The 20,120-nt window shown below is 29.2% G+C and overlaps 1 protein-coding gene across 4 annotated transcripts in view; it reads left to right on the plus strand.

The window, feature by feature from the left end:
• Positions 1–20,120, plus strand: part of LOC129967060 (G protein-activated inward rectifier potassium channel 3-like) — a 154,756-nt gene that overhangs the window by 66,949 nt on the left and 67,687 nt on the right. The window contains exon 1 of one of the 4 annotated variants that reach the window (XM_056081711.1): positions 10,051–10,070. The exons of 2 other annotated variants lie outside the window; for them this stretch is intronic. The gene's annotated coding sequence lies outside the window, so the exon portion shown is untranslated. Of the gene's footprint in view, positions 1–10,050; positions 10,071–10,146; positions 10,231–20,120 lie in introns of those variants that run through there. One more of the 4 variants, XM_056081710.1, reaches the window with a different exon arrangement.

The raw sequence follows: 20,120 nt of genomic DNA on the forward strand, positions 1-20,120 counted from the left end.
TACCTTTTTAAATAGAAACGCGAAAATAATTCCATTTATAAGATATATCTATTTCAGTTGAATAATTTTCGAGTATTTGATACAGTGTAAAAAAAAATGTGTGCAACGAGCGAAGTTTAATTTATCAAAGAATACAAAAATAATGCCGACGTCCTGTCCTAGGGGTGCGCGTCTTCCCCGTAATCCGTCCTGGTTCGGGCATGGTCGTTCTCTTCCTCGTGTTCTTTCTGTGAGGTGCGTAAATGAGCCCCCCTGTAAAAAGGGGTTGTGCAAGCGAGTGTGTGTGTGCTATCTTCATTTGAACTAGAAGTCAGACTTCTGCCCTCGGGTGCTCAGAAGCTACTGCGCAATATTTGGCTTAAATAGTCACACGACAAAAAAAAAAAAGCATTTTGTGAAAACATTGTGTACAAAATGTGTTCAGAAAACAATATGTAATTGGCTGGTGGTATTGATTGAAAATATAATTTGATTTATTAAAATTTGAAAATTATAAGATTGTGAAAATGTTTAGTTTAAAATAGAAAATTATTGATTATGTAAAGCTGAAATTCTATTATTAATAGGAATAAAATTAGAACAAAAATTAATCCAGCTTTAAGACCTCATTAATAGTTAGTTACCTTTAGGAAGGGATTCAAATCAATAATGTTTTTTTCTATTAACAATTTGGCGTTTGTCCGAAAATTGACCCCTGATTACTCAAAACTCCCAAAATATTTAAGTTCCGGAAGAAAAAGAATTCATACATAAAAATTTAGATAAACAGAGATTAAATCTTTAGCCCAAACTCACTTTTATTCTAATATTATTCTTATTTCTTAATGTACGATAATCTTGAGTCTTGTATATTTTATATTTTTTCTTCTTGGATTGTTTCTTTTGTAGATTTTAGATTTGCGCTCTGTCAATAGAAAGTTTTCCTCAAGTTTTTTTTCTGACAATTTTAATAATCTGAATTGATTACTTACATAAATTTTAATTTAAGCTTAAATTATTTTTTATATTCGGAAAATGTTTAGTTTATTTCAAGAGAAACAGAAACTGTTCATTATTGCAGAAACTACTCTTCTTCTTTTTTATTTTTTTTATTTCTATAGATTTGCGAGGCAATCGATCCCATCAATGATATAAAAATGCATAAAAGTTAACGAAGAAAAGCAAAGTCTAATTTTATCTTACCAGCTGGTGTTTGTTTTAACACGATCAAACAAGTGTAAACATGAAAATGTAAGAAAATTCAACATTTTAGGGAATGGAATTTTGTGTTTATTTACCATTCTAATCAGTTTTAGTATACCTTAAGAATTTAAATCCTAGTTAACTGAACTGATACTCAAATAACATACAGAAAAGTGATAAGATAAGAAAAGTATTGAACCAATCAAGATCGTTGGAAACAAAAAATATTACAAAGTCAAATCGGTTTTTGCTTATTATCTTGATTATTAAAGTTTATTTATAAATTGATATTTTTATAACTATTTTTAATAATTAATGAATAAAAGTTTTATATATTTAAAGATTCACTCATAACATTATTTTTTCAAAGATTTGTTAATAGATTAAGCATGCTTTGCTATAAGCTTTGATGCTTTACCAGCTTAGATTATCAAACGATAAGGCATCTAAGCCGATAAAACAACAGAAGCTGCACTACACCATCCTTACAAGGGAAAACACTTTTGACACCTGTTCTCAACGTGTTAAATTTATTACTCATCTTATGTGTTGAAACTGTACGATTTCCTTGTACATGGCATTTACAATTTACTTGGGCCATCCAAATCGACAATTAAGTATATATTCGTGTCGAAGAATCATGGATAGTTGTCAGGTTTGTCATAACTTTAAAGGTTCTTTTCAGCGTTTCGCCGAATTTGCTAATCACAGCAATAAAGATTGTTTAATGTTTACACATCATATTGCGGTATCTAAAAGTGATTGAAGGTATCCGACTAGGTTGAAAACATGAATTTGGATGAAAATTAGCATTAATATTTTTTTTTAATTTCAAAAAATAGGCGCGTTTTGTGTTTCCAGTGATTTTTATTTTGTCTCTGTGTCAGTTAGAATCCAAATTATAGCAAAACTATTGACATGTAAGTGTTGCTTATTTACAAGCGTTTAAAAACTTTAAATCCATCTTCTAAAGAACGAATTCTTTTTTTCATAATCCTACTGTGTATGTATCGTCATATCTCAAAAAATAATCAAAATATATCTTAAGGAAATGTATAATTACAGAATGTAATAAACTGTCCATTTGATGTTTAATACTCAAAAACGGATTTACATTTGTTTAATGTAAATATTGTTCAAAAAATTCCAAACTCTCATAGATAATTTCATAGATTGCACACAAAAATTTTATTTCTGAATATAATTCTTGGATAATAGTTATTCTAAGATATGTTACATATGTAACGTTGCAAAGAAAAATGAAAAACTGTAACAATTCTTTTTTTCTCTATAACAATTCCAGTTTTTGTGAATAAATGCTAAAATTTACATCAAAATATGGTTTATCATCAAATGCTACGTATGTATTTAAATAATTTCACTTTTATTCATCATTTTATTCTTCTATTAACAAGTAATATAAAAAAAAATTAAGTCAATTCCTACTTTCGCAAGAATTGAACTCACATTCTTCACCTTTACTTGAAAAATACTGAAATCCTTGCATTTTACCGATTGCCTGTTGATTTCAATTTTCATGACAAACTGCTAAAACTCTATTTAAAGTATTAAAAATTAATTCAATTTAATAATTAATAAATTAATATTTGAAAAAACTGTATTAACATCAAGTGCCATCCAATACAAATTTTAAAAGAATGTATTTGAACTTGAGTGGATGAATAAAAAGTATTTTTTTAACGATTGAAAATTTGAACATGATATATAAATATATACAGGGAGAGTGTGAACTAATAATAGAAATTGAATAAAAGAAGCATCATATAAACATTATTTTATTTCATTTTTTTCAAAATTCCCCTCCGAACCTAGTCGGATATTGTAACTTTTGCAAATGACATGATTGACTGGTGCATGGAATTATAAATTTTGTGTTATTAAAATATACATCTAAATAAAAGAAACTGTTAATCAAAAAATATATATTTAAGGACGTTTCCGTATCTCGGATACCTTTTAAGTTCTTATATTAATTGAAATAACAGTAAATGTCACCAGAAGGATGTACCGTCCAATTAGAAGGTTGATTCAATTCGATTAAGAAGCTAAAATTGAGACGAGGTGTGTGTATCGGAAACGATAGGGAAAACAGGAAGCGATCAAATGGTATTGAGAAATATCTTCAATGACAAATCGACATATAATCGGAAATTAAACTGTATCGTAAACATCCTTGTCGAGTACAGCCAAACAAGGACTACTAGAGGCAGTCCAATCACTGCGATGCCGGTGCCTTGAACCCAAGGACCTTAAGGTCATTTTCATTAGCACTATCTTCTTAAATGTCTGCGCTTTACTACTCTTCCGTAATTATGATTTTCTCACTGTTTATTTCTACAAAGTGGGATAGTTTTTTTGCTGAAATCTTTTTTGACCTTGAAAATGACTCCTATTCTGATCCTCTGGGGTCCTTCACTTGTAAACAATCATAAGTTTTTGGTCATTAAATCTATTATTTTCATATGTACATGTGTATGATTTGATAGATAGCTTTATGCTGAATATAATATAATTCAAGGTTACTACCCTATTGCATAAAAATTATGAAAACGAAAAGAAAATTTTCGAGTGTTTTCTGTCAGCGACCTGTTGTTCTTAAATTGGAAGCTTATTATTTAATTTCGAAAAGGATGAATCTTCGTTTTAAAATTAGATCTTGAGTATCGTTACTTTTGCCGTTGTTTATGGAAATTTTATCACACGTCATGATCAATTCTTTCAAAACTTCCGTTTTGTAAGATAATGAAATCCGCGGCGTTACTGTTTGTATACACGGTTAGTTAAGCAATATTTATTTTGACAGCCTGTTTTTTGTTTCTTTATCGGTAAGTTGCCAAATATAGATATAGTTAATTATTTACGTAGGTTTTTCAAAAATCCTTATTACCTAATATGTGAATTTGTATTATACGTTATCATTTTCCTTCAATTCCACAGCATATCTATCGCAATTTTGAATCATTGTCTCTTTTTTTGTTGAATTTTGAATTGTTTAAATCATGTTGTAATGATCCCTATTACTGCTAGAAGGTGCCATTGAAACTGTTTTTAATCTTTTTCATTAGACAAGTTATATTACAGCAAGCAAATTTCAGTTATAATAGATAATTTCGTATATTAATTCTGATAAAAAAAATTATATAGAAAATTTAATAAATTTTTGAAATTATTTTTTTATATATGGAAGTGTGAATAAGTCTGAAACTGAAAATGGCCTTCAAATTTAGAAGCAAATGCACTTTACGAACAATCCAGATGTAATGACAGATTTCTCTCTTTGTTTGAGCTGTAACAAATTACATTAATGTTTTAGAATCTCGCCAGCCACGCATCGCTTATCTGTACGATCTCTAATCACCCAGAAAATGTTTTTACTGTCGTTTTCCATTGTCTGTGATGACTGTTTATTTCTAATGAAGAAAGGAAAGAATTTCTGACCTCATCATGGGCAGTTAAAAGGGGAAAATATCTTTTCGAAAGTCTCCAGAATAAAATTTCGCTACTCTGTCTTCTTTGCTATCCTGGATTTTCCTAGTTTAGTCCAGTTATAATAACGTCCCGCTTTAAAGCAACACGAGGGCTATTTCGGGACGGACCTTGTAAACCATGGTCAGATGACTAGGACGACACCTGAGTGGGCACCCCCTCTCCAAATTTCCACACCACGTCAGTGAGAGGTGTGGTGAAAGCTTATAAACCAGTTAACAGCTACATTACCCGAGCAATTGCTTTTATATCGTGGTCATGTTACTCGGCTGCGAACCACAAGGTCCCAGGTTCTATCCTCGCTCGTATCAGTTCGCAACATTGGTGACCTCGGACGATGAACCTTCAACCTTCGTACAGCTGTTGTGGCGCCATCTACCCACAGCAAACCAAAGTCGTGAGACTCATTTGACGCAGGAACAGCAACCACTCACACACACGCTCGCCATAACGCTTGGCGCTACTCAAATGGGTACAGGCGCATTAAAATCAACAGCTAATACATCACCACTTAACAGCCATATCGTTCGTTTCACCTCCGACTCACTGGAGGGAGAGTCTGTGGTGAAAGCTTATAAGCCAGTTAACAGATACGTTACCCGAGCAATTGCTTTTGTATCATGGTCATGTTACTCGACTGCGAACCACAAGATCCCAGGTTCTATCCTCGCTCATTACAATTCGCAACAGGACATTTGGCCCGATGGATTTAACGCTGGACTTTCGTACTTTCCTTAGAGAAAGTGAGTGCATCCAAGCTATATTTGAAAAGCTAAATGTTAATTTTATGCTTTAATTAATGCTAATATATTCTATTACAACGAATCCAAGAAAAAACTTTGAACACATTTAAATTTTTAAAAAGTATTTAAAAGTATCCAAAGAAGTAAAAATAAAGATATTTTGATAGGATTTAGTTGAAAAAAACTAACAAACTAACAAGTCGTTCCTTTAGTATTCACTGTACGATAATAGTTTAAATATTTGAATATTATTTACTTATTATTCTTTTTGTTATGCATCCTTCTTGCTGAGCAGGGGATCTGGTTAACCTCTATTACTTATCATTACTATTTATCCAAAAATTACTTCTCCGGTAATGTAGATTTATGGTTCCCATTTCGTCTGAATGTATACACTTCAAATGTTCCGCTTTATGTGATAGACTAATATAAAATATCTGAAAGCTCCGGCGACAGCACGGCTGGTGCTAGGAACCGGGAAATTCCATGAGACGTTTTGGCATCGATTACTCCATTTCCTGACTTTGGCTGTACCTTCTTTTAAACAAGTTAAATTTCCACGTCGTTATTCTGGGAGTGCTTACTGTGACAGTCTACTGGAATCCCAAATTGATTTCCAGGAAATGTTAAGAGTGAGTTGGCTTTTTTTGGAATGTTTCGTTGTTGAGATGCTTTTCTTGGAAATTGAACCCATTCCATTGGCATGGAAGATTTAAACTCTATACTGCAGTATTTTTTTCTGTAATTTTCCAACAAAAATTGCAAAGTGATTACAATTGTTTGTATATATAGGAAAAGAATAACTAAAAACTTTAAAAGTAATGTAATGTTTCAATTTTTTTTATTACACATTAAGTGCTTAAATAATTTTTTTACTAAAATATTAAAATATTTGTCGGCATAAGTGCTTAAATAGTTTTTTTACCAAAATATTTTTAAGTGTTTAGATAATTTTTGCCAAAGTATTTTTAAGCATAAGTGTTTAAATAATTTTTTTAATAAAATTTTTTAAGCTTAATAATAATTTATTAAATAAATCATTGGATCTTTGATTCAAATTATGGTACAAATTTTTAATTACTGAAAATAAATTGAAAAACATTAAAAAATGCAAGTCATTCTCAATCTATGGCAGAGTGCCATTTCGATTATTCGTACTCGAATTCATTTTTTTCAACATTATTTTAATTCAAACGGGTTATAAAAATTGAGAATGAAACGCAAAAATCCAATCTATGAATGTATAATTTTTGTACGTAGTATGAAAAATATGAAATTTGTACTCCTTTGTATGAAAGAATCAAATATAAACAATATAAATAAAAATGCACCCTGAAACTGATTTTTATTTTGAATTTAAGAATTTATTTTTTGCGGTCACATATACTGCTTTACACTGTACAATTCATGAATTAAAAAGCAATAATAGTGATTTACAGTTTTTCTTTCATATATTTTTGAAATTTTATTTTATTTATTTTTTAATTTTAGCTTTTCTATTACGATAATGATTTTTTTTCTTTCGCTAAATATAAGTATCGTTTTTCTTCTATCATATCCTAATAGCAACAACAAACTCATCGAAATTTAGTAATTCATATAAAAAAAATGTAGATGATTTTTTTTTAGAATTAATAATTTATTTTTATTTAAGCCAACTTTGGAAAAATTCAGTACAAATATCTGAGTATCAATAATGTGATGTAATTAATGCTCTTTTCATCCAGAATTATATTTATAATTTCAGTATCTCAGTTGACCGTATTAAATCTCTAATCACCAGAAGATTAAAAAAATAATTTTTTCGACATATAAAACAGTTAAATTAATTATCAGTTTCTTTAAGTACTTTCTTAAGTAGTTTCAACAGTTAAACAGAAATTAAACAGTTTTAAATCGCTTTTATTTGAAAATCTATATTAGATTGAATAGTTCAATCTCTATTTTTGTACTGCTATAGCCAAGAGGGTTAAAGAAGCTAAAATCCATCTTTTTAATAAGAATTTAAAAAAATCTGAAACTGATATTAATCGCAAGCATTCAGTGTTAAATCGTCTGCTTAAAATAATTAGAACTATAGTTCGCCTGATTTTACAAGGATTATTCCATTTTCAACATTAAAAAAAAATAAAGATTTTAAAAGGAATCGCCAAAGTACAGATTTCGTGAGATTTTAAGCAGTGCAAGGTCAAACAAAAGGATGATCCAGAAAAGGGATTTAATATGTTCACTTATCCCAGAGAGATGAAAGCGTTTGGTGATTTAGTAAAGCGGCTTTCCTGCTTTCAACGGTAATGATAATTTATTACAATAGCGTCTTTACTTTGAGGGTCAAAAGTACTTTTCTCTTTAGATAGAGTGCTGGGCAGTTGTTCTTTGAGATATGACAGAAAAGAAAAGCGAAGTAAATTTTCTCCGCTTCATTTATATTTTATTTATTTTTGTTATTACTGGTGGGGTTTTTTGGAGGTTTATGTACGTAAAATGAATTTTTGAAATGGAAGTAGAATTTATTTATGTAATATAGATGGTTCCTATTTACCAGTCTTTATAAAGCTTTAAAATTATCATGTATGCGGTTTTCTAACAATTTATTAGCAATAGTATGCCGCTTTTAATTTTATACATTTAACCCTTTGAGACACAGAACATAAAAGTACTGATTTTTAGGTAGAAATCAATAAAATGAAATAAAATACGCAACAAGGAAATGAAAATGTGAATTTATTAATATTTTCGTACATTTGCATACAAGTTGGGGAAGAGGTGACTTCATTTGAATCCACTGTTGCAGATCTTAGCGATATACATGACTGACAAAAAGTAAAAGGCCTGGTGCGCTTAAAAAAACCTCTATACCTCGAAGGGTTAATATGTTTATGCAAATGTTATATATTCGTTTAACATCTAATCTTTAATGTATATATTATTAACATTTTGACTTTTTTAAGATTAAAATCCTTTTCTGAAAATTAAATATAGGATATTTTTTCGAAATCTCTCATATATATACATATGAGTCATACATATGTTGCATGAGACGAGATCAAAATCTTAAGAGTGAATTGAATAATTCAAGTTCAGTAATAACGAATTTACTTATTTTAAGTCCTCTAAAAATATAATATTTTCTATTTAAAAAAATTTATCAACCAAAAAGTAAAAACGGAACAGAGTATTAGTTGACTTTAGATTTTCCATATCCTTTTTATACTTATTTTAATTTGATTTCTGGGCTACTTTCTTCAATGTAGATTGTCTTCTAAGTAATTGATAAACATCATTGCCAGAATTTAAGTGGCAAACGCAGCTGACCTAACTGGCTGAAGTCGAAATTGGTGTCATGTATGATTAAGAAATTCACTTCCTGAATAAAGAGTAATTTTAAGAAAATCGCTTGGTTGCTTTTCTGATGAAATATGGTCCTTAAACGATATAACTCATCACTGAATATTTCATAGACAAATTTAATGAAAATTGTTTGATATTAAATATTTCGTTTCAAATTTGCATTTAATTTTGTTTTATATAAATGTTTCAATAATTACGACAGCTGATGTTAGTACAGTGCAGAAATAAAATACAATTACGGAGAAAGAATATTATGGAGAAAGAATTAAATGAGGGAAAGATTAAAAAAAAGAAAGAAAAGAAAGAAAGAAAGTGTGTCTTTTACGTTCTTCCGATTTTGATCATTTTTTCCCCATGATAACTATAATAATAAGTAAAAAAGAAAATGTAAAAATTCCCTGTTGGGAAAATTCATGTTGTTTTAGGAATGTTCATGTTTCAATTCATGTTCTTTCCCAGTGGTTAAAAAAAAAAAAAAAAAAAAAAAAAAAACGTATCTTGTATGTTCTTTCGATTTTGTTCATTTTTTCCCACGATAACTATAAGATCAAATAAAAATGTAAAAATTCCCTGTTGAAAAACTTCGTTGTTTCAGTTCATATTCTTCTTCAATGATTTAAAAAAATAAGGGTATATGGTATGTTCTTCCGATTTTGATAATTTTTTCCCTTGATAACTATAATAATAAGTCCCAAGACGCCCGGGGAGGGGGAGAGAAGTCAAAGAAAATGATACAATTTATTCTGAGCGATATGAGTTTCTATTAGATTTTGTGAATGATGAAGAGTTAAAATTTTAAATTCATTCCATAAACTTGTGTGGCTGTTAAAAAGAAATATTTTAATTGAAAAAATTGTTTTCTATTTTGTAATAACAAAGTTCAATGAACTATTATCTTGTAAACTGATGCCAATATAAGTGGGCTGATAGTACTTTAATTCACACTGGAACAACATGCTACCCACGAATGTCCTTGGCTCTGTCTCCAGTACTTTCTGTCCTATGTCCTTCCAATTATTAATTTCGGTATTAAAAAAAAATTAAAAGCGAGAGGAAGTTGTCCTTTTTTCCCATCACCCAATCGATGCCGTGAGTCAGACAGCGAAGGTTTTTCCCCCAGGTCGCCCCGCTGTCCACTATCGTCTAACTTATCTGCCAATCAGAATTGTTATCTGCCTGCACAGTAATTGGTCACTCTTGGCGAGTCTAGACGATCTCGAAATAGTATTCGGTAAGAATGAAGGAATCGAACAATGTTGACACTCCCGCCTCAGTGCTCTGGATACGGTGTGTTTGTTGTTTATATTTTGAATAATTTTTCATTTTTATTCGATCCAGTTTTCTTGGTGTATATTATTGTGGAAAATAGCCGAGTTTGTTCAAATTAGCATTGTTTTTTAGTGTGTGATGTTTATAATATCCAAGAGCAGATGCTCTGATTCGGAAGGTAAATTTTTGTTTTGTATGTTGATATTTCTATCGTTTCTAGTGAAAAGAGACGTTTTTAAAATTTTAATTTAGAATTGAAGTGAAACTTGATTAATTCGAAAATTTTTTTTCCTGAAAATTATAGTTAAAAAATTTTTTATTAACATTATGTTTAAATTATAATTTGAATTTATTTTTGAAAATCGGGAGTTAAAATTAAAAATTCTAATAAATTGTTTGCTTATTTTAATTGTTTGTGCTAAGTTCCTTCTGTATTTTGAGTCCACAGTAAGTGATAAATTTATTTTAAATATTTACTCCTTTTTTTAAAATTCATTTTTTAAAAAGAACTGAATCCAGAATTTTATTGTGCATTACATTCAATCATAAAAACAGTAATAAATTTCTCTATTTCTTAAAAAAAAAAAAAAAAAAAAAAAATTGAACATTTAAATATAAGATTTTTTTTCAATGAAAATTTGAAACAAAAATTTCGAAAACATTCGGAATTTTGATGAATAGTTATGTCATTGTTATACTAAACTATATACTATACTATATGCTATTTCTTTATTACAGTTTTTTACTTATTTATTGTACTGTAGTTCCTGAAGTAGAAAATAAGCATTCGTTTAATTTAGAAATTATTTTATTTGTTTCAGTACTTGAAAAATTAAAATTGATGCATGTTATTTATTTATCGAGTCCCAATATTTAAAGAATGAATAGAAATATAGCTTATTATTATTTTTATTTTTATTAGTTCAGGAGCTACATAACGTATTTCTTAAGCTATCTGCAAGATTTTGGGCAAATCATTTGATGAACCTCTAAACTAGAAGAGTTTTTCTTTATACCCCCTTTTAGGAGAGGGGCTTTCTTCGATTTTTTTTTTTTTTTTTTTTAATTTTCCATTTCACTGGCATATTTTGGTTTCATAAATATTTTTTCAAATTTTTTTTTATGCAAATATTTAAAAATATAATTATATTAAATATAGAATTAACGTTTACCATTAATGATTGCAAATTGAGTGATTATTCTCAAATGCATAATTGATACGATGTATTTTATAACAAAAAAATGTTTACAACCTGTAACATACAGTCATTACTAAGAATTTTTTTTATTAAAATAATACTGAAAATGCTAGTATTAAATTTTTTAAAAAAATGAAATTTTAATTTGCGAAATCTAAACAGAAAAGCTTCATTTTTGTTATTTCAAACTCGAAAACAGTTTTATCGGAAGAAATCAGTTTTTTTTAATTAAAATTCATTTAAGTTAATACATTATTCAAAGGTGTCTTTTATTCAAGAGTTATATTGCAGAATTTTTTTTTAACTGTGTGTTATACTGAAACAATTGTTTTATCCTCATGTTGGCTTTAAAAAATTAATTTTAACTGCCGAGAATATTTTATTCTAATTATTAATTGCTTTATTTTGCAAGTCATTATGTGGATAAGAGTCCCATTCAATTCTTTTATTTTTGGAATGATTTTCCTTTTTCTTGTACACGAAGAAAATATATTGCAGTCGTCAAGAAATTCGAACTAGAGAGTTTGACGACTGTCTACGTTTCGGACCTCAAGTAAATCCGAAAAACATATTTTTGGAATTATGTCTCGTTCAACTGAGTAACGATAATATTGAAAAAGAAATATTATTAGACCTTTTGATATTTCATATTTTTGAAGATCTTTAAAAATAGAACTTTCAATACAAATATTTTTCAAAATTTTATAAATAATTGCTTTATTTTATGATTCAATGGTCTTTACTTCATACATTATCTTTTATTTACTCTTATTTTGTGATGCGACATTGTAACTATATTTCTCTGTTATGTCCATTCTCAGACAAATAATTAAATAAATATAGTAATAACAAATGATAAATCCTCGATTTATCGAATTTAATTGGACTAAAGTAGCAAATGCTATTGAAAGAGAGAACATTTCAAAGCTTGAGGGTGTTGTATTTCATTCACCCTTTTATTACTGAGCTGTAAAAGTTATCTATTTTTTATTGTTTTGTTAATAATGTCGTATTTATATTTATTATTTTCACTATACAATGCAATTTAAAATATAATATCTAGTTTGAAACATGGTTCATAGAGTAATTTGCGATTACTTGCTTCCGCTTTAAAGACACTCTTTCGTCCCAATTATTCTTTTAAATTGTGCTTTTATTGTAAACCATTACGTTCAAGAAGTTGCAGCTCTTTTTGAATATTTTTCCCAGTGTTTTGTAGGATGTGACAAATTTATTTATGTGTCTGCAGGTTGGAACTAGTCGAAACAAGTTTAATCCTGTTCCGATACATAATGAGCATGTGCGTAATTATAGACATTGAAAACTTCTCGTCACAGGAAAGGCTGAAAAAAAATTGCCCCCTCTTGTTGTGAAATTGTCTGTGATTATATCGTGTTCCAGTATTGATACAATCAGCTGATTTCTCTGATCTTGTATCATGCGACTTTTTCCTCGAACGAAGAGTTAGCTTAAAGGTTAACAGTTCTCAAGTTCCGAAAAAGTGCAATGATGAATGTACAAAAAAAGTGGCAAAAGAGACCTACGATCTTGAAATAAACTTTTGCTTCAGCGATGACAAAAATACATAGTCTGATAGCTTTAGTTAAATCGATCGAAAGGTGCGACAAATAAAAAATTTCTACTTGGATTCATTTATCTGTAATAATAAAAAAAAAGGTTTTGGAAATTTTTGCATGTTGAAGTATATGCAAAAATAATAATTTCGCCTATTTGGATCCCACCTAGTGGGGGGGAAAACATGTGGTGAAATTCAGTGGTATTGGCATATTTGAATTTTATAAAAAAATAGCTAATTTTGGAGACAGCTGGTAAGGATTTGAATTAAAAACTAGGCGACCGAGTGGTTGGCTAGCGATATTGTTCATATTTAATTTCAGTTAAATCTTTCGATATAATATTATGTCTGGGGTTTCTTCAAATTATCAGACATTAAAGTCGTGTTTATCTTATTGTTCTATTTGTTCTATTCATTGGGTATATAAACATTTCTAATGGAAGCCAATCCCATGATATCATAGCGCTATTGAAAACGTGAATATGTGGATCATCTTTTAATTTTACTGCATTGTAACTTTAATTCATTTTGTAAATTTCACATGTATTAAACAGAATTCCCTTTCTTTAGCTTTCAACATGGTAGAAAATCCTACGATTGAATATTTGATGAAACAATGAAAACGGTTTAAATTGCAGAGCAACAGTGTTAACCAATGTTGGAAATTGCGCAAAAAAATTTTTTTTTAAACAAATTTTTCGAAATTCAGGAAAAGTTTTCACGACTATTAAATTATTTTTAAAAAGACTTTCTTTTTTGTGCGACTGTATCCTCAAAAGTTAGTGCTGAAAAACGCCAAAAAAGTGAGCTTACTTTTGAATTAAAATTTTAAAAAGATCACTCAAATATGCACATTTCCAAGATATATATTTGCCTAATTTGGTAGTTATAGCTTCAGATAGTCTGGCCTATATGCACATCTCTTTATTATTAGTTGCTACTAAATTAAATATTTGATTCGAAAAAGGGTGGAAATTTGACATATTTAATTAAGTACGTATTGTCGTGTAGGCTGTCATTTGTCGAATAACTCTCATGAGCTCGCATATTTTTCTATGAATTACCGAATTCTTTCCTGTAATTGTCCATTTTAGAAAAGACAATGTAAAATCGAAGCTTCAAAATAAATATTTATTTAAAGAATTTTGAAAATTTAAGGAGTTTTATTAGGTTTATTCGTTCTTTTGCTTTTAATAAAGCCGCAACTTTCATTTTCAAAGAAATTGAGCGCTAGAATTGCTTATTTATTTAACCCTGGTTAATTCCATTATTTTAATTTATAGTTTTTGGAAAATTTAACGGAGTATTGTATCAAGTACTGCCGCAGCTTGTTATTTCAATCCAATTGAATATGTTACATATATTAAAAATTTATTACAATGAAGAGCAGCCTTTGCATTGATAATTAGCTTGCCCATGGGGGAAAGATATAATTTTTTATTATTTTATTCTGTTTTTCGATTTAAGTAGTACCATATTAAATAAAATTATGATTTACTAATTTTTCATATGACTTCTGGAAGTACATTACAAGGTCGAAAGTTCTATCACTGATGTAGATTTTAGTATTTCAACATTAGCACTCTTCCCTTATGAAAAACGATCACGGTCTCAGCTAATCTTAGTATTTTTAATCCATTCAAACTAGCACTTCCTGTGTTAAACATTATTTCGAAATGAATCCTACAATAAAAGGAATTTACATAATTTCTAAGGAACATTTTAAGAGGAAGAATGTAACAAAATACTTTAAAGTGAAGTAACCTTCACCTTGAATTTGCAATAAATAACCGAGACATTCATCAAAATTCTACTTCTGAATGCGTCTGGAATATCCTAACACGTGATACTTTTTTACCATGTCGTGCATAAGGTTGGTATCATTTCACTTTTGCAAGAATCCTTGCAAAAGTGAAATGATACCAACCTTGCAAAAATGAAATGATACCTTTCCTTGGTATCATTTCACTTTTGCAAGAATTTTAAGCTAATTTATAAAACTAAAAATTAAAAAAAATTCAATATTTTTAAGTGGATTTGCGCAGCATCTTCTGTGCTGTTGTTCATATTTAGAATGTAAATTGGGTTTCAAAAAATTTTTTATGGAACCTTTTTATTTCAATTTATGCCATAACATTGCAGGCCAAAAGACAGATGATTTATAATAACTTCTGGTGGCTCTAAAAAACGTTTTTCCCCTAGAACGGGGATTTTTTTTTTAGCCATAAGATATAGATTTTTTTCCCTAGATATAAAAAAAATTATAATTCATCTATATTTCCTCTCGGAAACTCTGCTTTTATTCCAAACTTGAAAACAAATATAAATAGTATTAATTTATGATAGCTAAAAGAAAATCAAGATTGACGGAAGGCAACTAAAAGAAGTAAAGTAATGGTAAACTATTAGGAAACTAGATTATTTTGTCATGTAGTGAATTTTAATGAAATCTTTTAAGATTCCGTGATTTTATTAATTATTCTTGGTTATAAGTTTTCAGGAATGCGAAATAATGCGAAATCTTTGATAGTTGTTTTTTTTTTACTCCAAATTGTTCTCCTTGACCTCTTTTGGGGTCAGAAGCCAAACTTCGACTAATTGAATTTAGATTTAAAGTAATGTGAAAAATCAATGAAAACAAAGTTATAACATCGATTTTTGACATGCATACAAATTAAATTGATCGGTCCTTTTATTTTAAAATGAAATGTTTTATTGATTGGTAAACATTGATTTGTTGATTGAATACTGTGCTGTTGGTTTATTGGTTATTGGAAGATGATTTATTGATTGGTTACAAACATCATGTAGGAAGCGAATGGCTATCTTTAGTTATTCCCTGGTGCTAACGAGAAGATGACTCAAATGTTGGAAGCCACTGAGAACAGAAGAGTTTGGAATAATTTTCACATAGTTAAGTTGGAAGACATCAACACAGTCGTGTTTATTAAAACCCTTTTATTTTTCTGTTATTTACATGTTCTTCTTTTTTGTACTTCTTACCCCTTTCAGAAAATGCACTCTCCTATATGCCAAAGGTTAGCCGCTAACTCATCAGAGCCTAGAAATAGTCAATATCTTGGCTATTATTAATGCTTTTGCTGTTTAACTAATATAATTGAATTACAAAAAATATTTGTGGATTTTTCAAAATTTTCCAGTATTACTAAAGAGGAAAATTTAAGATGCTTTCATCATTATTATTTTTTTTAAAATATTAGTGTTCTTTTGTTATTAAACAGTCTGAAACGTAATGTAAGTCCATACTTCATTGCTCCATATGAAAAATGCTTCAATCAAATGCAATATAATCCGACTCTCAGGATTTGACGGGTGCTGTGTGGAAACTACATAATATATACAGACCTCTTTTGATAAATCAGAAGATGGCCTTGAATCAAGACTTGCCAGAATCAGTCAATCAAATTTTTTACAGCCATATCATTTTTCCTCGAATCGCCCTCCATTCAAGCTGCTCTCCCTCTCATCGAATGCTCTCGACTGTCTGACGTCGAAGGTCAGCCGCCAACTCGTCAGAGCTTATCTATATTTAATGCATTTATTAATTTATCCAGTAGTCATGATGAGGATTGAATTTCCAAAGCAGTACTTTTGTTTTAGCTAGCTTTTAGTTTAGTTAGATTATTTTGTAGCGGATTGTTATGAGCAAGGATAGAACCTGGGACCTTGTGGTTCGCAGCCGAGTAACAAGACAAAAGTAATTACTCGTGTTTCGTAGCTGTTATCTGACTTATAAGCTTTTCACCACAATTTTTATATGAAGAGCTGATTAGAAACTTTGTGTTAGAATTAAGACTGTAGGCACTTTGCATTTTATTAATATGATCTTTAGCTCTTCAATATCAACGTGTTGTCGAAACACGACCAAATTGATTAAAACTCTTGTTAAATATTTAAATTTCACTTAATGATTTCATTCCTTTTTAATAATGGACAATAGAACAAGAATCTAAATAATAATTTTAATTTAATGGTATTTTCAAAAGAAATTACTCTACTGATCTTTGTTATTCGCTAAATTAGATAAATCAGATTCTATATGAATCAAATTATTCAAAAACTGATTTTTTTAATTATATATATATATATATATATATATATATAATTGAAATATATTTAATTTGAATTATTTGTGTTTATATGTTGAATAGGACATTACATCGGACATTTTGAAGCTGCGTCAAAAAATCAAAATATAGGCCTGACCTCAATAACATGGAATTTCTAAATCCAAATATAATAATTTCTCGATTATTAGGGATTGCTAATTTGAAAATGTCGGAAAACAACTTCTTCCACTCATAAAATTAGTACTTTAATACCAGAAAAATGATTTTCTTCTTTGTAAAAATATACCAAGAAAATTGTAAATACAAAAATTACGGTTTATTAAATATTTATTGTATTTGTGCTCCCTTTTCTCTCAATAAAATTGGTTCGGAGGCATGTTCGTGTTGATATTGGATCGTTTTCGGTCATTTTTGAGCATAATTCGCAATTGCCTCGTCACTTAATTCTGTGGATAATCCAGAATTCCAGAATAATGGAGCATTGGGAATTCCAGATTTACTTGCATACAAAGAAAATGAATCAAGGAAGAATTAAAAACAACTCCATATATCTCTAATTATATGTAATTATGCTAAAACTGTATGCATTCCACATCTTTCTATTCATTTTTATAAACATCTTTTTTAATGTACTGTATTGGGATAGATCAGTCTATATTTTAAAAGCATGCGACGATTAATTGGTTACGCAGTACGACTTATCTTGTTAAACATTATAAGCTTTATTAAATTAAGATATATCGATTTCTGGATATATCTATTTCTCCACTCTTTGACGTCTAAAACTTTTCGCATCTGTTTCTTGTCATATTCATAAACGACCTTCATCAAGTGTCCGCCTCCGTAATGTAATTCGATTTTCTCTGTCACGTTGTATATGAATATGTAACAGCAGCTGCAATGCACAAAACACGTGAAAAAACAGACAAAAAAATGAATTAAATAATTGTTAAATTATAACACCTGAACTCGGCTTATCCGTAGTTAACCTAGTTAAGAAAGCGTTAATTTGTATGCTAATTTTTCTGAGATCTTTGCACAGATAAAAAGCTTTGCTTGTTTGTTTTGGGGAACTAATTATTTTTTCATTGAAATTCATTGCAGTGTTATGTCTTTTTTTTATCCGAGGTGTCTTAACCCCTTCATTGATTTTTCTTTGGCATCTAATTAGATGACACCTGTTTTAGAATGTGTTATACTAGTCCATAGAAATCCAAAGATATTTAAGTATATCGCGAAATTTTTTTATATCGAATATCAAGGAAATAACACGCTTTTAACTTGTAAGTTTAAAGATATGATAATGTTATGCGGCAAGAAACAGAATTAAGATGTTAAATAATATAGAAAATAGTAGTTTAATTTAGAGTAATGAAAATGCGGTTTAAAAATCGTCAAATAATTCCGTTTTTAAATGTGTAAATTAATGTATGATTATGTAGAAAACAAAAAAAGAAAGAAATTGTAAAAAGGAAAAATTATTCACCTGTATAAAATTGTAATTTTGTGTGCCCGTTCTGTAGATTTAATTATAATTTTAAAATAATTTCCATATTGTACAAATATGCTCGATATTTAATAATAATAAAAATTTATATGAAGTCATGACATTGAAGACTGTCAATTTGGAATGTGTCTTTGAATATTAAAACAAAACTTTTACTGACATATGATACAAAATATTATATTAATATTTCAAATTAATCTATTAACAAAAAGATTAACATATATCGATTAAGAATTATTACAGATTCGATTTAATAGTGTTGTAAAATTAACTTGCTTTTGAACAGCTTAATGTACAAAATTCTTGTGGGTTCTTTATCACCTTAATCTTTTGCCAACCCATTGCAACAATTGACATGACATCATAGCTATGAAAACTTCAATGACTAATGCCTTCCAAGTTTTAACTGCACGTTATTTTATTCTGTGCTGTGACGTCAGAGAGACGTTTTTACATGCAAGATAAATATCGAAATCGTGCTCTCATTAATCTTGCCGCTTAAAGAATTAAATAATCAGGTGTCTCGAATTGTCCCGTTTTATTTTTAATCATTAAATAGGTTAAATTAGAGGATTAATTAGATTCAGTTTAAGATAATTAATTGAATGATTATTTTGGTTCTATCCGGTACTTTTATTACCATTTGCTATTCCAGGTGCTGGCTCGGGATATAAATTGTCGAGAATAAAAAATTACAAAAGTTATGGTTGATAATATAAATTATATTTGATTTTATTATACAGTTTTTTGACAGTTGCGTACAGAATACCAAATAACCTGTTACTATACATTTCTTTGCCATTGATACGATTTAGAGAAAGTATTGTAGTCGTCGAAAAATTCGAACTCGAGATTTTGACGAATCTTCATGTTGTAGACTTTTCTGAGTTTGAAAAAACATGTACGCATTGTGTTCATCTGACATTGATGGTATAGACACTTACCAAATTTTGAGCAAAGGTCAACAATTGTTTGAGTATATATCGGTTTGTATTTTCAGAAACAAATAATAATCTATAAACGCAGTGACTTAAATATATCAAATTTGGTATGGAATTTTGTGACTACAAATGCAGTTCTTCGTCAAATTTTTGTTTCAGTCGGTTGAGAAAAACACGCCTAAAGCGTAAATTCGATATTTGGATACAATTAATTGTGTGCCAGGAATGAATCGCCAAAAAATTCGCCAAGGATCATGTGATAGGTTCAGTAAAAATGCAAAATTCATGCCAAAAGTTAATATTTCGTAACTGTTGTACGCCAATGCAATATAGGATGTTCTTTGACATGTCAAGTTTATTAGAGAGTATGCGAGAAAATTTTGGAGAGACTACACCTGCTGGTTTTCCGTATTATTTTCCATGACGAAGATTTGTAGTAAACCTGGATGCAAAAAAGGGGTGTTTCACCAGTTTTGAATTATTATGGAATAATGCGCTTGCTGAGGTTTCACGATCTAAAATACAGCTTTGATTTTTAGATACTATTTACAGCTTATCCAGGCTTAATCGTCAAATAACTCGCCAAGGATGGCACAATAGATTCTGTAAAAATAGTAAATTCATGCCAAAGGTTTATGATTTCGTAATTATTATACGCCTGTGCCATGCAAGACGTTTCTCTGTGATATGAGAAAGTGTGCGGGGAGCAATTGCTGCTAATTCTCGTAATTGATCAGAGCGAAGTATCTCAAGA

Source organism: Argiope bruennichi, chromosome 4 (assembly GCF_947563725.1).
Source record: "Argiope bruennichi chromosome 4, qqArgBrue1.1, whole genome shotgun sequence".
Classification (NCBI taxonomy): Eukaryota; Metazoa; Arthropoda; class Arachnida; order Araneae; family Araneidae; genus Argiope; species Argiope bruennichi.